At 48.9% G+C, this 19,681-nt stretch overlaps 11 non-coding genes across 11 annotated transcripts; 5 read left to right on the forward strand and 6 right to left on the reverse strand.

Annotated features, from left to right (window-relative positions):
* The first annotated feature begins 1,600 nt into the window (after window positions 1-1,600).
* On the forward strand, window positions 1,601-1,674 carry trnam-cau (transfer RNA methionine (anticodon CAU)). Its single transcript has one exon. It is a non-coding gene; the product is annotated as a tRNA-Met (tRNA).
* Window positions 1,675-5,758: 4,084 nt separating this feature from the next.
* Window positions 5,759-5,841, reverse strand: trnal-cag (transfer RNA leucine (anticodon CAG)). Its single transcript has one exon. It is a non-coding gene; the product is annotated as a tRNA-Leu (tRNA).
* A 96-nt stretch (window positions 5,842-5,937) lies between these two features.
* trnam-cau (transfer RNA methionine (anticodon CAU)) lies at window positions 5,938-6,011 on the forward strand. Its single transcript has one exon. It is a non-coding gene; the product is annotated as a tRNA-Met (tRNA).
* A 1,194-nt stretch (window positions 6,012-7,205) lies between these two features.
* trnal-cag (transfer RNA leucine (anticodon CAG)) lies at window positions 7,206-7,288 on the reverse strand. The gene has a single exon. It is a non-coding gene; the product is annotated as a tRNA-Leu (tRNA).
* A 1,441-nt stretch (window positions 7,289-8,729) lies between these two features.
* Window positions 8,730-8,812, reverse strand: trnal-cag (transfer RNA leucine (anticodon CAG)). Its single transcript has one exon. It is a non-coding gene; the product is annotated as a tRNA-Leu (tRNA).
* A 96-nt stretch (window positions 8,813-8,908) lies between these two features.
* On the forward strand, window positions 8,909-8,982 carry trnam-cau (transfer RNA methionine (anticodon CAU)). Its single transcript has one exon. It is a non-coding gene; the product is annotated as a tRNA-Met (tRNA).
* Window positions 8,983-12,444: 3,462 nt separating this feature from the next.
* Window positions 12,445-12,518, forward strand: trnam-cau (transfer RNA methionine (anticodon CAU)). The gene has a single exon. It is a non-coding gene; the product is annotated as a tRNA-Met (tRNA).
* Window positions 12,519-16,602: 4,084 nt separating this feature from the next.
* Window positions 16,603-16,685, reverse strand: trnal-cag (transfer RNA leucine (anticodon CAG)). Its single transcript has one exon. It is a non-coding gene; the product is annotated as a tRNA-Leu (tRNA).
* Window positions 16,686-16,781: 96 nt separating this feature from the next.
* trnam-cau (transfer RNA methionine (anticodon CAU)) lies at window positions 16,782-16,855 on the forward strand. Its single transcript has one exon. It is a non-coding gene; the product is annotated as a tRNA-Met (tRNA).
* Window positions 16,856-18,049: 1,194 nt separating this feature from the next.
* trnal-cag (transfer RNA leucine (anticodon CAG)) lies at window positions 18,050-18,132 on the reverse strand. The gene has a single exon. It is a non-coding gene; the product is annotated as a tRNA-Leu (tRNA).
* Window positions 18,133-19,573: 1,441 nt separating this feature from the next.
* On the reverse strand, window positions 19,574-19,656 carry trnal-cag (transfer RNA leucine (anticodon CAG)). Its single transcript has one exon. It is a non-coding gene; the product is annotated as a tRNA-Leu (tRNA).
* Window positions 19,657-19,681: the final 25 nt, after the last annotated feature.

Genomic DNA, 19,681 nt, shown 5'->3' on the forward strand with positions numbered 1-19,681 from the left:
CGTGCCATCCTTTTATATACAATGAAGTGAAAATTCTGCATTCATGCTGGCTAACACTGAATGAAGGCAGTAATAGCATCCCTCTCATATTCATGTAACACATGGCCACATCCTCCTGAGGTTTTGTGAAGTTTCAAAGGCCATATTGCTGCACTGGCCCGGTCCTGCAGATTTGCCTTATACAAAGTTCGGAAGATTAGACCCTTCCGATCAGAGCAGGCCACACAACTCCTTGTCCAAGCTCTTTGTTTTCTCCAGACTGGGCTACTGTTATGCTCCCTTGGCGGGTCTTCCGGCACGTACTATCAAGCCTCTGCAACTGATCCAGGATGCAGCAGCGAGAGTGGTCTTCAACGAGCCAAAGAAAGCCCACGTCACACCTCTCTTCATAATTTTGCACTGGCTACCAATAGCTGTTCGCATCAGATTCAAGATACTGATGTTTGCCTACAAGATAACCACTGGCTCTGCAGCAATATACCTAAAGTCGCTGGTTCAGACCTATGCTTGCGTTCTGCAAGTGAACGACGCCTCGTCGTTCCAGGGACTGAGTTTGACACCCGTGGCTAAGAAAGAAAGAGTGAGGTTCTCTGTCCCCTTCCGTGTGGGTTTCCCTGTGTCTCCTGGGGGCAAAATGCCACAGCTCCTCTTCAGGGCAGGTGAAATGAGGTTTTGTGGAAAACTGTGAGGTTCCAGGTAAATTCCCTGAATCTCATCCAGCGACATTGCGTGTAGACCCGTGCCATCCTTTCATATACAATGAAGTGAAAATTCTGCATTCATGCTGGCTAACACTGCATGAAGGCAGTAATAGAATCCCTCTCATATTCATATAACACATGGCCACGTCGTCCTGAGGTTTTGTGAAGTTTCAAAGGCCATATTGCTGCACTGGCCCGGTCCTGCAGATTTGCCTTATACAACGTTCGGGAGATTAGACCCTTCCGATCAGAGCAGGCCACACAACTCCTTGTCCAAGCTCTTTGTTTTCTCCAGACTGGGCTACTGTTATGCTCCCTTGGCGGGTCTTCCGGCACGTACTATCAAGCCTCTGCAACTGATCCAGGATGCAGCAGCGAGAGTGGTCTTCAACGAGCCAAAGAAAGCCCACGTCACACCTCTCTTCATAATTTTGCACTGGCTACCAATAGCTGTTCGCATCAGATTCAAGATACTGATGTTTGCCTACAAGATAACCACTGGCTCTGCAGCAATATACCTAAAGTCGCTGGTTCAGACCTATGCTTGCGTTCTGCAAGTGAACGACGCCTCGTGGTGCCATCCCAAAGAGGCACAAAATCACTCTCAAGGACCTTTTCCTGGACTATATTTGCCAAATGCTGTGTTTTGTCAAAGTTAACGCCCTGCTGGCTCAACGTAGCAGAAGACTGAAGTCTCTGTCTGCTGCCAAAGGATAGATCTGTCAGAAGTGGGATTCGAACCCGTGCCTCCAGGGGAGACTGCGACCTGAAAGCAGCGCCGTAGACCGCTCGGCCATCCTGACACACTTGCTTGGCTAGGGATGGCCTGTTGGAGCCACACCTGAATGCACGGATCTAGAAGCTACTTATTCTCTGTTTGGGCACCCTTTAGCCCACAAGCCTTGTTGGCGCAGTTAGGCAGCGCGTCAGTCTCATAATCTGAAGGTCTTGAGTTCGAGCCTCACATGGGGCAGAGTGGTGCTTTTTTCTGATCACTGAGAGTGCTTAGACCAGGGGTATCAAACTAAATTCCTTTAGGGCCCGAGCCCTGTAGAGTGTTGCTTCAACCCTTCTCAAACACACAAGGCATGTAGTTTTCAAATGAGCCTGAAGGCCATGATTAGTTGGATCAGGTGTGTTCAATCAGGCTTGAATCTAAACTCTGCAGGTCTCCGGCCTTCCAGGGACGGAGTTTGACACCCGTGGCTTAGAAAGAAAGAGTGAGGTTCTCTGTCCCCATCCGTGTGGGTTTCCCTGTGTCTCCTGGGGGCAAAAAGCCACAGCTCCTCTTCAGGGAAGGTGAAATGATGTTTTGTGGAAAACTGTGAGGTTCCAGGTAAATTCCCTGAATTTCATCCAGCGACATTGCGTGTAGACCCGTGCCATTCTTTTGTATACAATGAAGTGAAAATTCTGCGTTCATGCTGGCTAACACTGAATGAAGGCAGTAATATCATCCCTCTCATATTCATGTAACACATGGCCACATCCTCCTGAGGTTTTGTGAAGTTTCAATGGCCATATTGCTGCACTGGCCCGGTCCTGCAGATTTGCCTTATACAAAGTTCGGAAGATTAGACCCTTCCAATCAGAGCAGGCCACACAACTCCTTGTCCAAGCTCTTTGTTTTCTCCAGACTGGGCTACTGTTATGCTCCCTTGGCGGGTCTTCCGGCACGTACTATCAAGCCTCTGCCACTGATCCAGGATGCAGCAGCAAGAGTGGTCTTCAACAAGCCAAAGAAAACCCACGTCACACCTCTCTTCATAATTTTGCACTGGCTACCAATAGCTGTTCGCATCAGATTCAAGATAATGATGTTTGCCTACAAGATAACCACTGGCTCTGCAGCAATATACCTAAAGTCGCTGGTTCAGACCTATGCTTGCGTTCTGCAAGTGAACGACGCCTCGTGGTGCCATCCCAAAGAGGCACAAAATCACTCTCAAGGACCTTTTCCTGGACTGTTCCCAGCTGGTGGATCGGCTTGCCTATCTCAATTCAAGCAGCGGAGGCTTTAACCATTTTCAAAAAGTGTCTAAAAACTCATCCTTGTCTTCAACGCCTACCCAATGAATACTAGCATTTGCCAAATGCTATGTTTTGTCAAAGTTAACGCCCTGCTGGCTCAATGTAGCAGAAGACTGAAGTCTCTGTCTGCAGCCAAAGGATAGATCTGTCAGAAGTGGGATTCGAACCCATCCCTCCAGGGTAGACTGCGACCTGAACGCAGCGCCTTAGACCGCTCGGCCATCCTGACACCCTTGATTGGCTAGCGATGGCCTGTTGGAGCCACACCTGAATGCAAGGATCTAGAAGCTACTTAATCTCTGTTTGGGCGCCCTTCAGCCCACAAGCCTCGTTGGTGCAGTTAGGCAGCGCATCAGTCTCATAATCTGAACGTCTTGAGTTCGAGCCTCACATGGGGCAGAGTGGTGCTTTTTTTTCTGAGCGCTTAGACCGGGGGTATCAAACTAAATTCCTTTAGGGCCCGAGCCCTGTAGAGTGTTGCTTCAACCCTTCTCAAACACACAAGGCATGTAGTTTTCAAATGAGCCTGAAGGCCATGATTAGTTGGATCAGGTGTGTTCAATCAGGCTTGAATCTAAACTCTGCAGGTCTCCGGCCTTCCAGGGACGGAGTTTGACACCCGTGGCTTAGAAAGAAAGAGTGAGGTTCTCTGTCCCCTTCCGTGTGGGTTTCCCTGTGTCTCCTGGGGGCAAAAAGCCACAGCTCCTCTTCAGGGAAGGTGAAATGATGTTTTGTGGAAAACTGTGAGGTTCCAGGTAAATTCCCTGAATTTCATCCAGCGACATTGTGTGTAGACCCGTGCCATTCTTTTGTATACAATGAAGTGAAAATTCTGCATTCATGCTGGCTAACACTGAATGAAGGCAGTAATATCATCCCTCTCATATTCATGTAACACATGGCCACATCCTCCTGAGGTTTTGTGAAGTTTCAATGGCCATATTGCTGCACTGGCCCGGTCCTGCAGATTTGCCTTATACAAAGTTCGGAAGATTAGACCCTTCCAATCAGAGCAGGCCACACAACTCCTTGTCCAAGCTCTTTGTTTTCTCCAGACTGGGCTACTGTTATGCTCCCTTGGCGGGTCTTCCGGCACGTACTATCAAGCCTCTGCCACTGATCCAGGATGCAGCAGCAAGAGTGGTCTTCAACGAGCCAAAGAAAACCCACGTCACACCTCTCTTCATAATTTTGCACTGGCTACCAACAGCTGTTCGCATCAGATTCAAGATAATGATGTTTGCCTACAAGATAACCACTGGCTCTGCAGCAATATACCTAAAGTCTCTGGTTCAGACCTATGCTTGCGTTCTGCAAGTGAACGACGCCTCGTGGTGCCATCCCAAAGAGGCACAAAATCACTCTCAAGGACCTTTTCCTGGACTGTTCCCAGCTGGTGGATCGGCTTGCCTATCTCAATTCAAGCAGCGGAGGCTTTAACCATTTTCAAAAAGTGTCTAAAAACTCATCCTTGTCTTCAACGCCTACCCAATGAATACTAGCATTTGCCAAATGCTATGTTTTGTCAAAGTTAACGCCCTGCTGGCTCAATGTAGCAGAAGACTGAAGTCTCTGTCTGCAGCCAAAGGATAGATCTGTCAGAAGTGGGATTCGAACCCATCCCTCCAGGGTAGACTGCGACCTGAACGCAGCGCCTTAGACCGCTCGGCCATCCTGACACCCTTGATTGGCTAGCGATGGCCTGTTGGAGCCACACCTGTATGCAAGGATCTAGAAGCTACTTAATCTCTGTTTGGGCGCCCTTCAGCCCACAAGCCTCGTTGGTGCAGTTAGGCAGCGCATCAGTCTCATAATCTGAAGGTTGTGAGTTGGAGCCTCACATGGGGCAGAGTGGTGCTTTTTTCTGATCACTGAGAGTGCTTAGACCAGGGGTATCAAACTAAATTCCTTTAGGGCCCGAGCCCTGTAGAGTGTTGTTCCAACCCTTCTCAAACACACAAGGCATGTCGTTTTCAAATGAGCCTGAAGGCCATGATTAGTTGGATCAGGTGTGTTCAATCAGGCTTGAATCTAAACTCTGCAGGTCTCCGGCCTTCCAGGGACTGAGTTTGACACCCGTGGCTTAGAAAGAAAGAGTGAGGTTCTCTGTCCCCTTCCGTGTGGGTTTCCCTGTGTCTCCTGGGGGCAAAAGGCCACAGCTCCTCTTCAGGGCAGGTGAAATGATGTTTTGTGGAAAACTGTGAGGTTCCAGGTAAATTCCCTGAATCTCATCCAGCGACATTGCGTGTAGACCCGTGCCATCCTTTTATATACAATGAAGTGAAAATTCTGCATTCATGCTGGCTAACACTGAATGAAGGCAGTAATAGCATCCCTCTCATATTCATGTAACACATGGCCACATCCTCCTGAGGTTATGTGAAGTTTCAAAGGCCATATTGCTGCACTGGCCTGCAGATTTGCCTTATACAAAGTTCGGAAGATTAGACACTTCCGATCAGAGCAGGCCACACAACTCCTTGTCCAAGCTCTTTGTTTTCTCCAGACTGGGCTACTGTTATGCTCCCTTGGCGGGTCTTCCGGCACGTACTATCAAGCCTCTGCAACTGATCCAGGATGCAGCAGCGAGAGTGGTCTTCAACGAGCCAAAGAAAGCCCACGTCACACCTCTCTTCATAATTTTGCACTGGCTACCATTAGCTGTTCGCATCAGATTCAAGATACTGATGTTTGCCTACAAGATAACCACTGGCTCTGCAGCAATATACCTAAAGTCGCTGGTTCAGACCTATGCTTGCGTTCTGCAAGTGAACGACGCCTCGTGGTGCCATCCCAAAGAGGCACAAAATCACTCTCAAGGACCTTTTCCTGGACTGTTCCCAGCTGGTGGATCGGCTTGCCTATCTCAATTCGAGCAGCGGAGGCTTTAACCATTTCACAAAATCACTCTCAAGGACCTTTTCCTGGATTATATTTGCCAAATGCTGTGTTTTGTCAAAGTTAACGCCCTGCTGGCTCAACGTAGCAGAAGACTGAAGTCTCTGTCTGCTGCCAAAGGATAGATCTGTCAGAAGTGGGATTCGAACCCACGCCTCCAGGGGAGACTGCGACCTGAACGCAGCGCCTTAGACCGCTCGGCCATCCTGACACACTTGGTTGGCTAGGGGTGGCCTGTTGGAGCCACACCTGAATGCACGGATCTAGAAGCTACTTATTCTCTGTTTGGGCACCCTTTAGCCCACAAGCCTTGTTGGCGCAGTTAGGCAGCGCGTCAGTCTCATAATCTGAAGGTCTTGAGTTCGAGCCTCACATGGGGCAGAGTGGTGCTTTTTTTCTGAGCGCTTAGACCGGGGGTATCAAACTAAATTCCTTTAGGGCTCGAGCCCTGTAGAGTGTTGTTCCAACCCTTCTCAAACACACAAGGCATGTAGTTTTCAAATGAGCCTGAAGGCCATGATTAGTTGGATCAGGTGTTTTCAATCAGGCTTGAATCTAAACTCTGCAGGTCTCCGGCCTTCCAGGGACTGAGTTTGACACCCGTGGCTTAGAAAGAAAGAGTGAGGTTCTCTGTCCCCTTCCGTGTGGGTTTCCCTGTGTCTCCTGGGGGCAAAAGGCCACAGCTCCTCTTCAGGGCAGGTGAAATTATGTTTTGTGGAAAACTGAGGTTCCAGGTAAATTCCCTGAATCTCATCCAGCGACATTGCGTGTAGACCCGTGCCATCCTTTTATATACAATGAAGTGAAAATTCTGCATTCATGCTGGCTAACACTGAATGAAGGCAGTAATAGCATCCCTCTCATATTCATGTAACACATGGCCACATCCTCCTGAGGTTATGTGAAGTTTCAAAGGCCATATTGCTGCACTGGCCCGGTCCTGCAGATTTGCCTTATACAAAGTTCGGAAGATTAGACCCTTCCAATCAGAGCAGGCCACACAACTCCTTGTCCAAGCTCTTTGTTTTCTCCAGACTGGGCTACTGTTATGCTCCCTTGGCGGGTCTTCCGGCACGTACTATCAAGCCTCTGCAACTGATCCAGGATGCAGCAGCGAGAGTGGTCTTCAACGAGCCAAAGAAAGCCCACGTCACTCCTCTCTTCATAATTTTGCACTGGCTACCAATAGCTGTTCGCATCAGATTCAAGATACTGATGTTTGCCTACAAGATAACCACTGGCTCTGCAGCAATATACCTAAAGTCGCTGGTTCAGACCTATGCTTGCGTTCTGCAAGTGAACGACGCCTCGTGGTGCCATCCCAAAGAGGCACAAAATCACTCTCAAGGACCTTTTCCTGGACTGTTCCCAGCTGGTGGATCGGCTTGCCTATCTCAATTCGAGCAGCGGAGGCTTTAACCATTTTCAAAAAGTGTCTAAAAACTCATCCTTGTCTTCAACGCCTACCCAATGAATACTAGCATTTGCCAAATGCTGTGTTTTGTCAAAGTTAACGCCCTGCTTGCTCAACGTAGCAGAAGACTGAAGTCTCTGTCTGCAGCCAAAGGATAGATCTGTCAGAAGTGGGATTTGAACCCACGCCTCCAGGGGAGACTGCGACCTGAACGCAGCGCCTTAGACCGCTCGGCCATCCTGACACCCTTGATTGGCTAGCGATGGACTGTTGGAGCCACACCTGAATGCAATGATCTAGAAGCTACTTATTCTCTGTTTGGGCGCCCTTCAGCCCACAAGCCTCATTGGTGCAGTTAGGCAGCACATCAGGCTCATAATTTGAAGGTCTTGAGTTCGAGCCTCACACGGGGCAGAGTGGTGCTTAGGCAGCACATCAGGCTCATAATTTGAAGGTCTTGAGTTCGAGCCTCACACGGGGCAGAGTGGTGCTTTTTTCAGATCACTGAGAGTGCTTAGACCAGGGGTATCAAACTAAATTCCTTTAGGAACCGAGCCCTGTAGAGTTTTGTTCCAACCCTTCTCAAACACACAAGGCATGTAGTTTTCAAATGAGCCTGAAGGCCATGATTAGTTGGATCAGGTGTGTTCAATCAGGCTTGAATCTAAACTCTGCAGGTCTCCGGCCTTCCAGGGACTGAGTTTGACACCCGTGGCTTAGAAAGAAAGAGTGAGGTTCTCTGTCCCCTTCCGTGTGGGTTTCCCTGTGTCTACTTGGTCAAAAGGCCACAGCTCCTCTTCAGGGCAGGTGAAATGATGTTTTGTGGAAAACTGTGAGGTTCCAGGTAAATTCCCTGAATCTCATCCAGCGACATTGCGTGTAGACCCGTGCCATCCTTTTGTATACAATGAAGTGAAAATTCTGCATTCATGCTGGCTAACACTGAATGAAGGCAGTAATAGCATCCCTCTCATATTCATGTAACACATGGCCACATCCTCCTGAGGTTTTGTGAAGTTTCAATGGCCATATTGCTGCACTGGCCCGGTCCTGCAGATTTGCCTTATACAAAGTTCGGAAGATTAGACCCTTCCGATCAGAGCAGGCCACACAACTCCTTGTCCAAGCTCTTTGTTTTCTCCAGACTGGGCTACTGTTATGCTCCCTTGGCGGGTCTTCCGGCACGTACTATCAAGCCTCTGCAACTGATCCAGGATGCAGCAGCGAGAGTGGTCTTCAACGAGCCAAAGAAAACCCACGTCACACCTCTCTTCATAATTTTGCACTGGCTACCAATAGCTGTTCGCATCAGATTCAAGATAATGATGTTTGCCTACAAGATAACCACTGGCTCTGCAGCAATATACCTAAAGTCGCTGGTTCAGACCTATGCTTGCGTTCTGCAAGTGAACGACGCCTCGTGGTGCCATCCCAAAGAGGCACAAAATCACTCTCAAGGACCTTTTCCTGGACTGTTCCCAGCTGGTGCATCGGCTTGCCTATCTCAATTCGAGCAGCGGAGGCTTTAACCATTTTCAAAAAGTGTCTAAAAACTCATCCTTGTCTTCAACGCCTGCCCAATGAATACTAGCATTTGCCAAATGCTGTGTTTTGTCAAAGTTAACATCCTGCTGGCTCAACGTAGCAGAAGACTGAAGTCTCTGTCTGCAGCCAAAGGATAGATCTGTCAGACGTGGGATTCGATCCCACACCTCCAGAGGAGACTGCGACCTGAACACAGCGCCTTAGACCGCTCGGCCATCCTGACACCCTTGATTGGCTAGGGATGGCCTGTTGGAGCCACACCTGAATGCAAGGATCTAGAAGCTACTTATTCTCTGTTTGGGAGCCCTTTATCCCACAAGCCTCGTTGGCGCAGTTAGGCAGCGCGTCAGTCTCATAATCTGAAGTTCGTGAGTTCGAGCCTCACATGGGGCAGAGTGGTGCTTTTTTTCTGAACACTGAGAGCACTTAGACCAGGGGTATCAAACTAAATTCCTTTAGGGCCCGAGCCCTGTAGAGTGTTGTTCCAACCCTTCTCAAACACACAAGGCATGTAGTTTCAAATGAGCCTGAAGGCCATGATTAGTTGGATCAGGTGTGTTCAATCAGGCTTGAATCTAAACTCTGCAGGTCTCCGGCCTTCCAGGGACTGAGTTTGACACCCGTGGCTTAGAAAGAAAGAGTGAGGTTCTCTGTCCCCTTCCGTGTGGGTTTCCCTGTGTCTCCTGGGGGCAAAAGGCCACAGCTCCTCTTCAGGGAAGGTGAAATTATGTTTTGTGGAAAACTGTGAGGTTCCAGGTAAATTCCCTGAATCTCATCCAGCGACATTGCGTGTAGACCCGTGCCATCCTTTTATATACAATGAAGTGAAAATTCTGCATTCATGCTGGCTAACACTGAATGAAGGCAGTAATAGCATCCCTATTATATTCATGTAACACATGGCCACATCCTCCTGAGGTTTTGTGAAGTTTCAATGGCCATATTGCTGCACTGGACCGGTCCTGCAGATTTGCCTTATACAAAGTTCGGAAGATTAGACCCTTCCGATCAGAGCAGGCCACACAACTCCTTGTCCAAGCTCTTTGTTTTCTCCAGACTGGGCTACTGTTATGCTCCCTTGGCGGGTCTTCCGGCACGTACTATCAAGCCTCTGCAACTGATCCAGGATGCAGCAGCGAGAGTGGTCTTAAACGATCCAAAGAAACCCCACGTCACACCTTTCTTCATAATTTTGCACTGGCTACCAATAGCTGTTCGCATCAGATTCAAGATACTGATGTTTGCCTACAAGATAACCACTGGCTCTGCAGCTATATACCTAAAGTCGCTGGTTCAGACCTATGCTTGCGTTCTGCAAGTGAACGACGCCTCGTGGTGCCATCCCAAAGAGGCACAAACTCACTCTCAAGGACCTTTTCCTGGACTGTTCCCAGCTGGTGGATCGACTTGCCTATCTCAATTCGAGCAGCGGAGGCTTTAACCATTTTCAAAAAGTGTCTAAAAACTCATCCTTGTCTTCAACGCCTACCCAATGAATACTAGCATTTGCCAAATGCTGTGTTTTGTCAAAGTTAACGCCCTGCTGGCTCAACGTAGCAGAAGACTGAAGTCTCTGTCTGCAGCCAAAGGATAGATCTGTCAGAAGTGGGATTCGAACCCACGCCTCCAGGGGAGACTGCGACCTGAATGCAGCGCCTTAGAACGCTCAGCCATCCTGACACCCTTGATAGGCTAGCGATGGCCTGTTGGAGCCACACCTGAATGCAAGGATCTAGAAGCTACTTATTCTCTGTTTGGGCTCCCTTCAGCCCACAAGCCTCGTTGGTGCAGTTAGGCATCGCATCAGTCTCATAATCTGAAGGTCGTGAGTTCGAGCCTCACATGGGGCATAGTGGTGCTTTTTTCTGATCACTGAGAGTGCTTAGACCAGGGGTATCAAACTAAATTCCTTTAGGGCCCGAGCCCTGTAGAGTGTTGTTCCAACCCTTCTCAAACACACAAGGCATGTAGTTTTCAAATGAGCCTGAAGGCCATGATTAGTTGGATCAGGTGTGTTCAATCAGGCTTGAATCTAAACTCTGCAGGTCTCCGGCCTTCCAGGGACTGAGTTTGACACCCGTGGCTTAGAAAGAAAGAGTGAGGTTCTCTGTCCCCTTCCGTGTGGGTTTCTCTGTGTCTCCTGGGGGCAAAAGGCCACAGCTCCTCTTCAGGGCAGGTGAAATGATGTTTTGTGGAAAACTGTGAGGTTCCAGGTAAATTCCCTGAATCTCATCCAGCGACTTTGCGTGTAGACCCGTGCCATCCTTTTATATACAATGAAGTGAAAATTCTGCATTCATGCTGGCTAACACTGAATGAAGGCAGTAATAGCATCCCTCTCATATTCATGTAACACATGGCCACATCCTCCTGAGGTTTTGTGAAGTTTCAAAGGCCATATTGCTGCACTGGCCCGGTCCTGCAGATTTGCCTTATACAAAGTTCGGAAGATTAGACCCTTCCGATCAGAGCAGGCCACACAACTCCTTGTCCAAGCTCTTTGTTTTCTCCAGACTGGGCTACTGTTATGCTCCCTTGGCGGGTCTTCCGGCACGTACTATCAAGCCTCTGCAACTGATCCAGGATGCAGCAGCGAGAGTGGTCTTCAACGAGCCAAAGAAAGCCCACGTCACACCTCTCTTCATAATTTTGCACTGGCTACCAATAGCTGTTCGCATCAGATTCAAGATACTGATGTTTGCCTACAAGATAACCACTGGCTCTGCAGCAATATACCTAAAGTCGCTGGTTCAGACCTATGCTTGCGTTCTGCAAGTGAACGACGCCTCGTCGTTCCAGGGACTGAGTTTGACACCCGTGGCTAAGAAAGAAAGAGTGAGGTTCTCTGTCCCCTTCCGTGTGGGTTTCCCTGTGTCTCCTGGGGGCAAAATGCCACAGCTCCTCTTCAGGGCAGGTGAAATGAGGTTTTGTGGAAAACTGTGAGGTTCCAGGTAAATTCCCTGAATCTCATCCAGCGACATTGCGTGTAGACCCGTGCCATCCTTTCATATACAATGAAGTGAAAATTCTGCATTCATGCTGGCTAACACTGCATGAAGGCAGTAATAGAATCCCTCTCATATTCATATAACACATGGCCACGTCGTCCTGAGGTTTTGTGAAGTTTCAAAGGCCATATTGCTGCACTGGCCCGGTCCTGCAGATTTGCCTTATACAACGTTCGGGAGATTAGACCCTTCCGATCAGAGCAGGCCACACAACTCCTTGTCCAAGCTCTTTGTTTTCTCCAGACTGGGCTACTGTTATGCTCCCTTGGCGGGTCTTCCGGCACGTACTATCAAGCCTCTGCAACTGATCCAGGATGCAGCAGCGAGAGTGGTCTTCAACGAGCCAAAGAAAGCCCACGTCACACCTCTCTTCATAATTTTGCACTGGCTACCAATAGCTGTTCGCATCAGATTCAAGATACTGATGTTTGCCTACAAGATAACCACTGGCTCTGCAGCAATATACCTAAAGTCGCTGGTTCAGACCTATGCTTGCGTTCTGCAAGTGAACGACGCCTCGTGGTGCCATCCCAAAGAGGCACAAAATCACTCTCAAGGACCTTTTCCTGGACTATATTTGCCAAATGCTGTGTTTTGTCAAAGTTAACGCCCTGCTGGCTCAACGTAGCAGAAGACTGAAGTCTCTGTCTGCTGCCAAAGGATAGATCTGTCAGAAGTGGGATTCGAACCCGTGCCTCCAGGGGAGACTGCGACCTGAACGCAGCGCCGTAGACCGCTCGGCCATCCTGACACACTTGCTTGGCTAGGGATGGCCTGTTGGAGCCACACCTGAATGCACGGATCTAGAAGCTACTTATTCTCTGTTTGGGCACCCTTTAGCCCACAAGCCTTGTTGGCGCAGTTAGGCAGCGCGTCAGTCTCATAATCTGAAGGTCTTGAGTTCGAGCCTCACATGGGGCAGAGTGGTGCTTTTTTCTGATCACTGAGAGTGCTTAGACCAGGGGTATCAAACTAAATTCCTTTAGGGCCCGAGCCCTGTAGAGTGTTGCTTCAACCCTTCTCAAACACACAAGGCATGTAGTTTTCAAATGAGCCTGAAGGCCATGATTAGTTGGATCAGGTGTGTTCAATCAGGCTTGAATCTAAACTCTGCAGGTCTCCGGCCTTCCAGGGACGGAGTTTGACACCCGTGGCTTAGAAAGAAAGAGTGAGGTTCTCTGTCCCCATCCGTGTGGGTTTCCCTGTGTCTCCTGGGGGCAAAAAGCCACAGCTCCTCTTCAGGGAAGGTGAAATGATGTTTTGTGGAAAACTGTGAGGTTCCAGGTAAATTCCCTGAATTTCATCCAGCGACATTGCGTGTAGACCCGTGCCATTCTTTTGTATACAATGAAGTGAAAATTCTGCGTTCATGCTGGCTAACACTGAATGAAGGCAGTAATATCATCCCTCTCATATTCATGTAACACATGGCCACATCCTCCTGAGGTTTTGTGAAGTTTCAATGGCCATATTGCTGCACTGGCCCGGTCCTGCAGATTTGCCTTATACAAAGTTCGGAAGATTAGACCCTTCCAATCAGAGCAGGCCACACAACTCCTTGTCCAAGCTCTTTGTTTTCTCCAGACTGGGCTACTGTTATGCTCCCTTGGCGGGTCTTCCGGCACGTACTATCAAGCCTCTGCCACTGATCCAGGATGCAGCAGCAAGAGTGGTCTTCAACAAGCCAAAGAAAACCCACGTCACACCTCTCTTCATAATTTTGCACTGGCTACCAATAGCTGTTCGCATCAGATTCAAGATAATGATGTTTGCCTACAAGATAACCACTGGCTCTGCAGCAATATACCTAAAGTCGCTGGTTCAGACCTATGCTTGCGTTCTGCAAGTGAACGACGCCTCGTGGTGCCATCCCAAAGAGGCACAAAATCACTCTCAAGGACCTTTTCCTGGACTGTTCCCAGCTGGTGGATCGGCTTGCCTATCTCAATTCAAGCAGCGGAGGCTTTAACCATTTTCAAAAAGTGTCTAAAAACTCATCCTTGTCTTCAACGCCTACCCAATGAATACTAGCATTTGCCAAATGCTATGTTTTGTCAAAGTTAACGCCCTGCTGGCTCAATGTAGCAGAAGACTGAAGTCTCTGTCTGCAGCCAAAGGATAGATCTGTCAGAAGTGGGATTCGAACCCATCCCTCCAGGGTAGACTGCGACCTGAACGCAGCGCCTTAGACCGCTCGGCCATCCTGACACCCTTGATTGGCTAGCGATGGCCTGTTGGAGCCACACCTGAATGCAAGGATCTAGAAGCTACTTAATCTCTGTTTGGGCGCCCTTCAGCCCACAAGCCTCGTTGGTGCAGTTAGGCAGCGCATCAGTCTCATAATCTGAACGTCTTGAGTTCGAGCCTCACATGGGGCAGAGTGGTGCTTTTTTTTCTGAGCGCTTAGACCGGGGGTATCAAACTAAATTCCTTTAGGGCCCGAGCCCTGTAGAGTGTTGCTTCAACCCTTCTCAAACACACAAGGCATGTAGTTTTCAAATGAGCCTGAAGGCCATGATTAGTTGGATCAGGTGTGTTCAATCAGGCTTGAATCTAAACTCTGCAGGTCTCCGGCCTTCCAGGGACGGAGTTTGACACCCGTGGCTTAGAAAGAAAGAGTGAGGTTCTCTGTCCCCTTCCGTGTGGGTTTCCCTGTGTCTCCTGGGGGCAAAAAGCCACAGCTCCTCTTCAGGGAAGGTGAAATGATGTTTTGTGGAAAACTGTGAGGTTCCAGGTAAATTCCCTGAATTTCATCCAGCGACATTGTGTGTAGACCCGTGCCATTCTTTTGTATACAATGAAGTGAAAATTCTGCATTCATGCTGGCTAACACTGAATGAAGGCAGTAATATCATCCCTCTCATATTCATGTAACACATGGCCACATCCTCCTGAGGTTTTGTGAAGTTTCAATGGCCATATTGCTGCACTGGCCCGGTCCTGCAGATTTGCCTTATACAAAGTTCGGAAGATTAGACCCTTCCAATCAGAGCAGGCCACACAACTCCTTGTCCAAGCTCTTTGTTTTCTCCAGACTGGGCTACTGTTATGCTCCCTTGGCGGGTCTTCCGGCACGTACTATCAAGCCTCTGCCACTGATCCAGGATGCAGCAGCAAGAGTGGTCTTCAACGAGCCAAAGAAAACCCACGTCACACCTCTCTTCATAATTTTGCACTGGCTACCAACAGCTGTTCGCATCAGATTCAAGATAATGATGTTTGCCTACAAGATAACCACTGGCTCTGCAGCAATATACCTAAAGTCTCTGGTTCAGACCTATGCTTGCGTTCTGCAAGTGAACGACGCCTCGTGGTGCCATCCCAAAGAGGCACAAAATCACTCTCAAGGACCTTTTCCTGGACTGTTCCCAGCTGGTGGATCGGCTTGCCTATCTCAATTCAAGCAGCGGAGGCTTTAACCATTTTCAAAAAGTGTCTAAAAACTCATCCTTGTCTTCAACGCCTACCCAATGAATACTAGCATTTGCCAAATGCTATGTTTTGTCAAAGTTAACGCCCTGCTGGCTCAATGTAGCAGAAGACTGAAGTCTCTGTCTGCAGCCAAAGGATAGATCTGTCAGAAGTGGGATTCAAACCCATCCCTCCAGGGTAGACTGCGACCTGAACGCAGCGCCTTAGACCGCTCGGCCATCCTGACACCCTTGATTGGCTAGCGATGGCCTGTTGGAGCCACACCTGTATGCAAGGATCTAGAAGCTACTTAATCTCTGTTTGGGCGCCCTTCAGCCCACAAGCCTCGTTGGTGCAGTTAGGCAGCGCATCAGTCTCATAATCTGAAGGTTGTGAGTTGGAGCCTCACATGGGGCAGAGTGGTGCTTTTTTCTGATCACTGAGAGTGCTTAGACCAGGGGTATCAAACTAAATTCCTTTAGGGCCCGAGCCCTGTAGAGTGTTGTTCCAACCCTTCTCAAACACACAAGGCATGTCGTTTTCAAATGAGCCTGAAGGCCATGATTAGTTGGATCAGGTGTGTTCAATCAGGCTTGAATCTAAACTCTGCAGGTCTCCGGCCTTCCAGGGACTGAGTTTGACACCCGTGGCTTAGAAAGAAAGAGTGAGGTTCTCTGTCCCCTTCCGTGTGGGTTTCCCTGTGTCTCCTGGGGGCAAAAGGCCACAGCTCCTCTTCAGGGCAGGTGAAATGATGTTTTGTGGAAAACTGTGAGGTTCCAGGTAAATTCCCTGAATCTCATCCAGCGACATTGCGTGTAGACCCGTGCCATCCTTTTATATACAATGAAGTGAAAATTCTGCATTCATGCTGGCTAACACTGAATGAAGGCAGTAATAGCATCCCTCTCATATTCATGTAACACATGGCCACATCCTCCTGAGGTTATGTGAAGTTTCAAAGGCCATATTGCTGCACTGGCCTGCAGATTTGCCTTATACAAAGTTCGGAAGATTAGACACTTCCGATCAGAGCAGGCCACACAACTCCTTGTCCAAGCTCTTTGTTTTCTCCAGACTGGGCTACTGTTATGCTCCCTTGGCGGGTCTTCCGGCACGTACTATCAAGCCTCTGCAACTGATCCAGGATGCAGCAGCGAGAGTGGTCTTCAACGAGCCAAAGAAAGCCCACGTCACACCTCTCTTCATAATTTTGCACTGGCTACCATTAGCTGTTCGCATCAGATTCAAGATACTGATGTTTGCCTACAAGATAACCACTGGCTCTGCAGCAATATACCTAAAGTCGCTGGTTCAGACCTATGCTTGCGTTCTGCAAGTGAACGACGCCTCGTGGTGCCATCCCAAAGAGGCACAAAATCACTCTCAAGGACCTTTTCCTGGACTGTTCCCAGCTGGTGGATCGGCTTGCCTATCTCAATTCGAGCAGCGGAGGCTTTAACCATTTCACAAAATCACTCTCAAGGACCTTTTCCTGGATTATATTTGCCAAATGCTGTGTTTTGTCAAAGTTAACGCCCTGCTGGCTCAACGTAGCAGAAGACTGAAGTCTCTGTCTGCTGCCAAAGGATAGATCTGTCAGAAGTGGGATTCGAACCCACGCCTCCAGGGGAGACTGCGACCTGAACGCAGCGCCTTAGACCGCTCGGCCATCCTGACACACTTGGTTGGCTAGGGGTGGCCTGTTGGAGCCACACCTGAATGCACGGATCTAGAAGCTACTTATTCTCTGTTTGGGCACCCTTTAGCCCACAAGCCTTGTTGGCGCAGTTAGGCAGCGCGTCAGTCTCATAATCTGAAGGTCTTGAGTTCGAGCCTCACATGGGGCAGAGTGGTGCTTTTTTTCTGAGCGCTTAGACCGGGGGTATCAAACTAAATTCCTTTAGGGCCCGAGCCCTGTAGAGTGTTGTTCCAACCCTTCTCAAACACACAAGGCATGTAGTTTTCAAATGAGCCTGAAGGCCATGATTAGTTGGATCAGGTGTTTTCAATCAGGCTTGAATCTAAACTCTGCAGGTCTCCGGCCTTCCAGGGACTGAGTTTGACACCCGTGGCTTAGAAAGAAAGAGTGAGGTTCTCTGTCCCCTTCCGTGTGGGTTTCCCTGTGTCTCCTGGGGGCAAAAGGCCACAGCTCCTCTTCAGGGCAGGTGAAATTATGTTTTGTGGAAAACTGAGGTTCCAGGTAAATTCCCTGAATCTCATCCAGCGACATTGCGTGTAGACCCGTGCCATCCTTTTATATACAATGAAGTGAAAATTCTGCATTCATGCTGGCTAACACTGAATGAAGGCAGTAATAGCATCCCTCTCATATTCATGTAACACATGGCCACATCCTCCTGAGGTTATGTGAAGTTTCAAAGGCCATATTGCTGCACTGGCCCGGTCCTGCAGATTTGCCTTATACAAAGTTCGGAAGATTAGACCCTTCCAATCAGAGCAGGCCACACAACTCCTTGTCCAAGCTCTTTGTTTTCTCCAGACTGGGCTACTGTTATGCTCCCTTGGCGGGTCTTCCGGCACGTACTATCAAGCCTCTGCAACTGATCCAGGATGCAGCAGCGAGAGTGGTCTTCAACGAGCCAAAGAAAGCCCACGTCACTCCTCTCTTCATAATTTTGCACTGGCTACCAATAGCTGTTCGCATCAGATTCAAGATACTGATGTTTGCCTACAAGATAACCACTGGCTCTGCAGCAATATACCTAAAGTCGCTGGTTCAGACCTATGCTTGCGTTCTGCAAGTGAACGACGCCTCGTGGTGCCATCCCAAAGAGGCACAAAATCACTCTCAAGGACCTTTTCCTGGACTGTTCCCAGCTGGTGGATCGGCTTGCCTATCTCAATTCGAGCAGCGGAGGCTTTAACCATTTTCAAAAAGTGTCTAAAAACTCATCCTTGTCTTCAACGCCTACCCAATGAATACTAGCATTTGCCAAATGCTGTGTTTTGTCAAAGTTAACGCCCTGCTTGCTCAACGTAGCAGAAGACTGAAGTCTCTGTCTGCAGCCAAAGGATAGATCTGTCAGAAGTGGGATTTGAACCCACGCCTCCAGGGGAGACTGCGACCTGAACGCAGCGCCTTAGACCGCTCGGCCATCCTGACACCCTTGATTGGCTAGCGATGGACTGTTGGAGCCACACCTGAATGCAATGATCTAGAAGCTACTTATTCTCTGTTTGGGCGCCCTTCAGCCCACAAGCCTCATTGGTGCAGTTAGGCAGCACATCAGGCTCATAATTTGAAGGTCTTGAGTTCGAGCCTCACACGGGGCAGAGTGGTGCTTAGGCAGCACATCAGGCTCATAATTTGAAGGTCTTGAGTTCGAGCCTCACACGGGGCAGAGTGGTGCTTTTTTCAGATCACTGAGAGTGCTTAGACCAGGGGTATCAAACTAAATTCCTTTAGGAACCGAGCCCTGTAGAGTTTTGTTCCAACCCTTCTCAAACACACAAGGCATGTAGTTTTCAAATGAGCCTGAAGGCCATGATTAGTTGGATCAGGTGTGTTCAATCAGGCTTGAATCTAAACTCTGCAGGTCTCCGGCCTTCCAGGGACTGAGTTTGACACCCGTGGCTTAGAAAGAAAGAGTGAGGTTCTCTGTCCCCTTCCGTGTGGGTTTCCCTGTGTCTACTTGGTCAAAAGGCCACAGCTCCTCTTCAGGGCAGGTGAAATGATGTTTTGTGGAAAACTGTGAGGTTCCAGGTAAATTCCCTGAATCTCATCCAGCGACATTGCGTGTAGACCCGTGCCATCCTTTTGTATACAATGAAGTGAAAATTCTGCATTCATGCTGGCTAACACTGAATGAAGGCAGTAATAGCATCCCTCTCATATTCATGTAACACATGGCCACATCCTCCTGAGGTTTTGTGAAGTTTCAATGGCCATATTGCTGCACTGGCCCGGTCCTGCAGATTTGCCTTATACAAAGTTCGGAAGATTAGACCCTTCCGATCAGAGCAGGCCACACAACTCCTTGTCCAAGCTCTTTGTTTTCTCCAGACTGGGCTACTGTTATGCTCCCTTGGCGGGTCTTCCGGCACGTACTATCAAGCCTCTGCAACTGATCCAGGATGCAGCAGCGAGAGTGGTCTTCAACGAGCCAAAGAAAACCCACGTCACACCTCTCTTCATAATTTTGCACTGGCTACCAATAGCTGTTCGCATCAGATTCAAGATAATGATGTTTGCCTACAAGATAACCACTGGCTCTGCAGCAATATACCTAAAGTCGCTGGTTCAGACCTATGCTTGCGTTCTGCAAGTGAACGACGCCTCGTGGTGCCATCCCAAAGAGGCACAAAATCACTCTCAAGGACCTTTTCCTGGACTGTTCCCAGCTGGTGCATCGGCTTGCCTATCTCAATTCGAGCAGCGGAGGCTTTAACCATTTTCAAAAAGTGTCTAAAAACTCATCCTTGTCTTCAACGCCTGCCCAATGAATACTAGCATTTGCCAAATGCTGTGTTTTGTCAAAGTTAACATCCTGCTGGCTCAACGTAGCAGAAGACTGAAGTCTCTGTCTGCAGCCAAAGGATAGATCTGTCAGACGTGGGATTCGATCCCACACCTCCAGAGGAGACTGCGACCTGAACACAGCGCCTTAGACCGCTCGGCCATCCTGACACCCTTGATTGGCTAGGGATGGCCT

This window comes from Carassius carassius, chromosome 22, assembly GCF_963082965.1.
Source record: "Carassius carassius chromosome 22, fCarCar2.1, whole genome shotgun sequence".
In the NCBI taxonomy this organism is placed as follows: domain Eukaryota; kingdom Metazoa; phylum Chordata; class Actinopteri; order Cypriniformes; family Cyprinidae; genus Carassius; species Carassius carassius.